Genomic DNA, 8,909 nt, shown 5'->3' with positions numbered 1-8,909 from the left:
TAGTCTGCTGGTATTTACATGTCACTCCCCGGATTGTCCCCGGATGATTTGAAAATGGGTTTAACCACATAATCTGGTACAACGGGTGACCAGTTACCTGCAAGACTATGTCCTGGCTGGTCAGTTGGTTGATGTTCTTTCGGAATCTACGCAGTGGCTGCGGTTTAAACATAAATCGCAGGATGAAGGTGCATGGTTAAAAGATTGATATATTGTAAAATACAATTTTCATGATAAATTTGTGGTATTCTTCCTAGATTCTAGGAGAGGTACAAATTACAAATCATGACTGTGTTTTATTAAAATGTTGAACTTAAGCTGAGATTACAAGATTGGGCATATGTGGTTCAATTTTTTGTTTTTTTGGAGTGATTATTTCACGGTGGTCTTTTTCATCCACAGGGTAGACAACGGTCTACCACCGCCCTTGAATCCTTCAATGAAGAACTCAGGTGGCAATTTTGTACATGGGTTGAGCTGGTCCATGTACAAGTACTTTGCTGAAGTACTTGAGCTATTTAATCTCTGACCATTGCTGCCCCGTTACTTAACTTCCGATATGTACAACAGCACTTCCGTTTACAACCACGTAGATGGCCTCTGTTAATTTGACAACTGCACCGAATCCATCAAATAAGCCGAGACATTTTCTTACTCACAGGGACACACTGTGGTAATTCTGATATGAACAGATTATACTCTGAACATATCTGGATAAGGAAGAAAAATTCAATGGTATCATTTGTATATCATCCATCATCGGACTTCCCAGCACACAACTCATTTATCCGACACATTCATAAGAGAAAAATATACGACACATTCATTAGAGGTAGGATACGAAATGAGTCTTATCAATTAAAATGATCCGTGTTTCGGACTACCAATTACGTCCTCAATTTACTGTTGCCGAATCAGTAGTGTAGTTGACGCGACCTATAAGGTTTTTAAGATCTTTGTCGGGATTGAGCTTGCTCATGTCACCTGTTCTTCTAGAAGAGGACTAGTATGACTTGAGCAAAGTTCGTGTATACTGGACCAGCACATTCATATAGGTAAATTACAACCAGCAAAGGGGGAATGGTAAGTTGTTACTTTTCAGTGGTTGGAAAGGCCACCATGAAGTTGGCCGTCAAGGCATTAGTTCACGTAAAGCACTTTGACTTCATACCGTTCCTACTAAGATGAAGGGTATAATAAAGAGTCAAATTAGATTACAGTTAACCCGTAACTAATCTTAGTACGCACTTTTTCCTGAATATAACCTCTTTTTAATAATACTTTCTAATTCAATATCAGTTTCTGTATATGTTTTTTTACACGATTTACGTTTACTGATTTTTCTAATAACGTGTAAGGAATTATTGTAAGAAGACACTTAACTCCTTACCTGTTAATAAAAGTTTTTACTGGATGAAAATCAACTAGACTATTATCAAATAATTGAATATTTCAACATATTGAAACTCTTTTTTATAGAGAAAAGCCTTTTAAATTTTACTCACAAAAATCTCTTTTTACCATTGACATTTAAACATATTATTAGCAATTCAGCATGTACTTAAAATGTCAAAATATGTTAAATATTTCCAATACAAAATCGAATAAAAAAGAAGAAAAGTATATTTTTTTGTGAAAAATTTAGACATTTGTTTTTATTATAATGTTGTTGTTATTGCTATTAATGTTAAATTTATCCAAATTTTGAATCTATTTACACAACTTACACAATCTATATTACACATACAAATGTATTTGTACATATGTATGTATAAATATTTGAGTATTTTTCCATATTTTGTAATTCAATCTTCTTTATTTTTTTTTTTGAAAACACAACTCAACACAGAAGAAATATAAGAATATAATGCTCTTTATACTTTTCCATTGCACTTTGTACTTTCAAGTCATTATAAATTCCATTTAAATCTTTTTTCTTACAACATTTTATTTATTGCCACTTGTTTTTGTTGTTATTGTTTTTGCTGTTGTTGTTGGTTGTGAAACAGTGTGTGACGTTCAGTCAGCATCTTTACAGATGATTGTTTTACTCATTCTTATGTATTTATGTATGTAAGTGAGCATGTGTGAGTATTAGACTGATATCTCTAACACTAATTTTGAAAATTTTATTTCATCTGTTGATGTTTCTCTAGAATAGGAAGAGAAATGAGATTAACACAAAACTATCCTGAAGATTTGCTCACTGGTTTAAAAATTCATCCATCTTAAGTTATTCCTTACCTAGGATGACAAGTCTTTAAAGTTAACACAGAACTACGGAATCAGAAGTACTGAAAGGCGAGGAAGGCAAGGAAGGCAAGGAAGACGTAATTTGTTATTTCATTTGTAATTTACACAATATAGTTTTCCGACTATTTAAAGTATATTATGAATCTTTACTCACTGATACACTTTTAAGAACCAGTCTAACAATTATAAGTCATTATGTTTAAATGAGTATTGTAGTGAATATGTCTGTATTTGTTTAAATGTAAATATTTATGTGTACATATGCATATGTATATGCGCATATATGTAGTTTTATATTTTTATAGTGTGCATGTATGTGTAAATGATGTTGTATTCTCATTAGAAAAAATTCAAAAGCATTTGTTTGATCAAGTGTATACAGTGGACAAACAAAATTTCTCTAAAACGAATATCATACATACAAACACTAACAATACATATGTATATTAACACATACATAAGCACCCAAAAAGCTACTTTAACAAACACATAAATAACCATACTCATAGCTTCGTATACGTATGTATATCAATTTTGTAATATTACGTTTATTTTATACAGAGAAAAAAAAGGACAAAAAAAAATCCAACATACTTTAAAATAAAAAATACACTGAAAGAAATTATTACCATCAACTAAATATTTGTTTATACCTTTAACATTTTTTTGTTGTCGTTCAGTTATTGCTTTTCTGTTTGTTTGTCCTTCTACATTAATCAAGTGCATTTGAATCGCGACAAATCGGAAATATATTTTCCAGAATTTGTTAGCTTATATATTGTTCAATCTTCATTGAATTTTGAATAAATAAGCTTAAGAAAACATACTGTTGTTTATTAAAAAAGCAAAGGAGATTCTTTTCCGAAAATACCTTTAAAAATATAATTTTAAATATAAGTTCTCAGGCTCATATTTTGCAAGTCATTTGGAATTTTGATTTACATTCAAACAAACAAACTTCGCCTTCATTTCAAGTGGAAGGTTTTTTTGTCAAATTATACTGTTTTTTAAGGACACCTCTACGTATACGTGTTATTAATTTATAGATATTATAAATATAAAGTATACGCCTAACACCTAAAAAAATTATTTTTAAGTTATTTGCAATTTTCATTTAAAATTGACCTTAGTTTTAAAACTTTGAAATTTTGATTAAAAGTGTAAATCAACATTCCTAACTGTTTGCACGATAGGAGCCTGAGAAATTGATCACTTTTTTCTGCAAGATCCCAAATATTTGGGGGTCAATTACAAGTAATTGTTATTGACCATGTAATGTAATGAATTACTTTGTGTAATCTTTATCCGATAATTCTGGTTTGGTTGCAGTATTTACATGGACGGAAAGACAGACGGACGGATGGACACACAGACAAACAGACAGATAGACAGATAAACAAACAGGAAAACTTTAAAACAGTCAGACAAACAGACATAGCTAAATACATTTAGAAAATGTTTTAAGCCAATATTTCTGTGCTTCACAAAACGTCTCTACAAATCCATAAAATCAATCTATTTTGAAAATTTCTCTTACTGTATTTCTATTATTTTTTATATGTCTGTGTGAATTTTTTATTTGTTTAAATTTTTTACAGCAAAAAAAAAGTAAACAAACTGCTTGACGAAATACAAACATCCTTTGGATATTTTTTGTGCATATATGAGCTTTTTTTAACGAAAAAAAAAATCATAAAGAAAAAATAATAAAACATTGAAAATCCAAGCAAAATGTAGAGAATTTTGCACACACATTAACATTTGATCAACGTTGTGGACAAAACGTGAACGAACAATGATTTGTTATTTTTTTATTCGTATTTTTTTACAGAATTAGACAGGGAATGGAAGATAAAATAAATATTTTTAAATTTCTTTTCGTTGTTTGCAAATGTATATAAACAGACAGAATCTGTCTACGGGAAAGTTGCAGATTGTAATGAGTTGGTTGGCTAAGGCTACAAAAAAAGCTCATGAAGTGTATATTATTTTGGCGTATAAATCTTGTAATGAATTTTTTTTTATTTTTTAGTATTTCTTACCTTAACCACATCAAACATGCTACACAGAAAGTTGAATTCAATCTTACGTTTTACAGTAAATTAAACAATTTTACATTTATCTAAATAAGTATTTGGTGGCAGTGGGAAAACCAGAATATCTTACTACCTGTACTTATTGTTTATCTTAATTTTGTATTTTTTTGTTATTATTTTATGTTGAGTGATGATGTCAAGTGTTTTGTAATACCACCATGACAACAGTAATTGTAGAAAGAAAAAAGCCTTCAAAACACCCTCTCTAAAATTCCTTCATTTAGCGTGAGCATGGTTACGATAACATCTGAACAATATCATGCCACTCTCATGATATGCAGATTATTTTATTCTTTTTCTTCACATCAAATACAAATACATACAGCTGTGAAGAGACTTACAGACAGACAACACCTTTGGCATCAATTGACACAATAGACATTAAGTTATGCTACCACTCCGCCTAGAAATAAAATACGCAGCCTGAAAGACAAACAAAATCAACCGCCAGACACTGTAATAAATCGAAATATATATTTTTTTGTAAACATCTAAAAATCTGTCTTGTATTTCTTTTTTCAGCGTTGAATTGTTTATAGGCAACGAACGTACTTTTAAATACAAACATATTTGTCTACATATGTGGGTAAATAATGTGCCAAGGATACAAAATTTGAGAGTCGGAGGAAGTTGTATGAAAATGTTTAAGTAAAGGATTAAGGGTTTTTTTTTTGTTTTAATTGTGTCTGGTAGTATGATGTTATAGAAAGAAAAAAAACACTCGCACATGTGGAAAAAAGCAATTTATATTCAATTTGAACTTGTACATCAAGTCTTAAATAATTTAAAGGTAAATTCATGTTAAATTAATTCTGCTGAATTTTTGCTAAAAAGAAGAAAAAAAATTAAAATATTTTTGTGAATTCTAATCTTTTGTAAAATTTTGATTTTTCCACTAAGAAATAAAATTCTTTCCTAAAAATTCTGATTCAAAATGTAATTTCAAGGAAAAATCCAAGTTTTTTATTCAAAAGTTTTGTTTTAAATTTCTAATAGAATAATTTGAATGTTCAAAATATCTAAGGATTATCCCGAAATGTATATCAACAGAAATAAAGACAGATATATGGCCATAATAAGCTTAATCGTATCTGCTGTTTAAAAGAATCATTACTATAAATATACCATTAGAGGGAATGACAAAAGGAAGGAATGACAAAACCCAAACAAAAAAAGTCTTATAAAAATAATAATTTAACTTGAAACTTTCAATTATACTTACGTATACTTTAAAAGTTTTAATGTAAAGATCATAAATTTTATTAATAAAATATACATATACAACTAATAACAACTGTCTGCATAATGAAAAGAAAATATTACAATATATTTGAAAATTCCATTTATTTCCTTTTTTTAGGTTCAAAAGTCTTTGAAAATCAATTTTAGTTTTACTATACCAGCAGCATTAAACAAAATGTATCCCTGTATCCTATTCTCTTGAAATGAATGAAAAAAAAAACACATGAATCATATCTTTGTTGCCTGACTGCCTATTTCACAAATAACAACAACAAATTTTATGCTCCTTTTTTGTAAATTTACAAATGTTAATGTACGGCAAACAGACCATAATATTTTTACAGCTGCACTTAGTTTTCAACATTTTTTTCGTTATTTTCCTATGATTCTCAAATGCCATTTCTATTCCTTGCTAAAAGTTTTATGCCAGAAATTTAACAAAACAAGAAGAAAAAACTAAAAAAAAAAAATGTTTTACTACTTTTTTTGCAAGTATTATTTATAGACATCATCCATAGTTTGTTTCAATTTTTGAATTTGTTGCACACGTCGGCAAATTCCAAAGTCATGTTGTTAAAAATGTTTTTCTTTATTCTTCTTCTATAAATACAGAGCTGCCTTTGTAATTTAAGAATTTATTTATTTCTTTCTTTTAACTTAAGGTTGGTTTTTCCTTCATTCTTTTTTTTTCATTTTAACATCATTTTTTGTGTTTTTTCTAAAATCCAGGCTACTTACATGGTGAATATTTTCATGCAGTAGACATATTTAGATGAAATATTTTTGTTTTTAAAATTACAGTGGTTTGTAAGGGGACGTCTGATTTAATGCTGCATTCTAAGACGAAATGTGGACAAATGTGAATAATTTTACAAATTTATTCACTGAAGGTCGTTCTTTAGAAAATATTAACAGGGCAAATTAAATTTATTATTTTCCTGGGTATTTTTATGAAATTGTAAAATAAGACATTTAGTTATTTGGAAAAAGCATATTTTTTTGGAACAAAGTGAGGCAGTAAAAAAATACAAGTAAAATTTGTGCTCAAACTACTCGCTCGTTACACATAACATTTTGTGAGTGAAAACATAAAAGTCCATTTATCTTGGAAACTAGAAGAGATAGAGCCAAAACAGTAAAAATCTGTGATCACTTGAATTTCTCACCAAAAACCAAATTTTTGAGTGAAAACATAAAAGTCTATTTATCTTGGAAACTAGAAGAGATAGAGCCAAAACAGTAAAAATCTGTGATCACTTGAATTTCTCACCAAAAACCAAATTTTTGAGTGAAAACATAAAAGTCTATTTATCTTGGAAACTAGAAGATATAGAGCCAAAACAGTAAAAATCTGTGATCACTTGAATTTCTCACCAAAAACCAGTTTTTTGAGTGACAACATAAAAGTCCATTTATCTTGGAAACTAGAAAAGATAGAGCCAAAACAGTGAAAATCTGTGATCACTTGAATTTTTCACCAAAAATCCATTTTTTTGAGTAAAAACATAAAAGTCAATTTATCTTGGAAACTAGAAGAGATAGAGCCAAAACAGTGAAAATCTGTGATCACTTGAATTTTTCACCAAAAATCGATTTTTTGAGTGAAAACATAAAAGTCCATTTATCTTGGAAACTAGAAGAGATAGAGCCAAAACAATGAAAATCTGTGATCACTTGAATTTCTCACCAAAAATCAATTTTTTGAGTAAAAACATAAAAGTCAATTCATCTTGGAATTTTTTACCAAAAATCGATTTTTTGAGTAAAAACATAAAAGTCTATTTATCTTGTAATCTAGAAAAGATAGAGCCAAAACAGTGAAAATCTGTGATCACTTGAATTTCTCACAAAAAATTGATTTTTTGAGTAAAAACATTAAAGTCCATTTATCTTGGAAACTAGAAGAGATAGAGCCAAAACAGTGAAAATCTGTGATCACTTGAATTTTTCACCAAAAATCGATTTTTTGAGTGAAAACATAAAAGTCCATTTATCTTGGAAACTAGAAGAGATAGAGCCAAAACAGTGAAAATCTGTGATCACTTGAATTTCTCACCAAAAATACATTTTTTGAATGAAAACATAAAAGTCCATTTATCTTGGAATCTAGAAAAGATAGATCAGTGAAATTCTGTGATCCCTAAAATTTCTCACCAAAAATCGATTTTTTGAGTGAAAACATAAAAGTCAATTTATCTTGGAAACTAGAAGAGATAGAGCCAAAACAGTAAAAATCTGTGATCACTTGAATTTCTCACCAAAAACAAATTTTTTGAGTGAAAACATAAAAGTCCGTTTATCTTGGAAACTATAAGATATAGAGCCAAAACAGTGAAAATCTGTGATCACTTGAATTTTTCACCAAAAATCGATTTTTTGAGTGAAAACATAAAAGTCAATTTATCTTGGAATTTTTAACCAAAAATCGATTTTTGAGTGAAAACATAAAAGTCCATTTATCTTGGAAACTAGAAGAGAAAGAGCCAAAAAAGTGAAAATCTGTGATCACTTTAATTTCTCACTTAAAATCGATTTTTTGAGTCCATTAATCTCGGAAACTAGAAGAGATAGAGCCAAAACAGTAAAAATCTGTGATCACTTGAATTTCTCACTAAAAATCGAATTTGTCGAGTAAAAACATAAAAGTCCATTTTTCTGGGAAACTAGAAGAGATAGAGCCAAAACAGTGAAAATCTGTGATCTCTTGAATTTCACACCAAAAATCGATTTTTTGAGTGAAAACATAAAAGTCCATTTATCTTGGAAACTAGAAGCGATAGAGACAAAACAGTGAAAATCTGTGGTCACTTAAAAAACATAAAAGTCCATTTATCTCGGAAACTAGAAGAGATAGAGCCAAAACAGTAAAAATCTGTGATCACTTGAATTTCTCACTAAAAATCGATTTTGTTGAGTAAAAACATAAAAGTCCATTTATCTGGGAAACTAGAAGAGATAGAGCCAAAACAGTAAAAATCTGCGATAGAGACAAAATTCTGTGATCTCTTGAATTTCTCACCAAAAAACGATTTTTAAGTGAAAACATAAAAGTCCATTTATCTTGGAAACTAGAAGAGATAGAACATAAAAGTCAATTTATCTTGGAATTTTTCACCAAAAATCGTTTTTTTTTAGTAAAAACATAAAAGTCCATTTATATTGGAAACTAGAAGAGATAGAGACAAGCCAGTGAAAATCTGTGATCACTTAAATTTCTCACCAAAAATCGATTTTTTGAGTGAAAACATCAAAGTCCATTTATCTTGGAATCTAGAAGAGATAGAGCCAAAACAGTGAAAATCTGTGATCACTTAAATT

The sequence above is a fragment of the Lucilia cuprina genome, chromosome 4 (genome assembly GCF_022045245.1).
Source record: "Lucilia cuprina isolate Lc7/37 chromosome 4, ASM2204524v1, whole genome shotgun sequence".
NCBI lineage: Eukaryota > Metazoa > Arthropoda > Insecta > Diptera > Calliphoridae > Lucilia > Lucilia cuprina.
The sequence above is the reverse complement of the archived record's forward strand: the minus strand, read 5'-3'. Positions refer to the sequence as shown.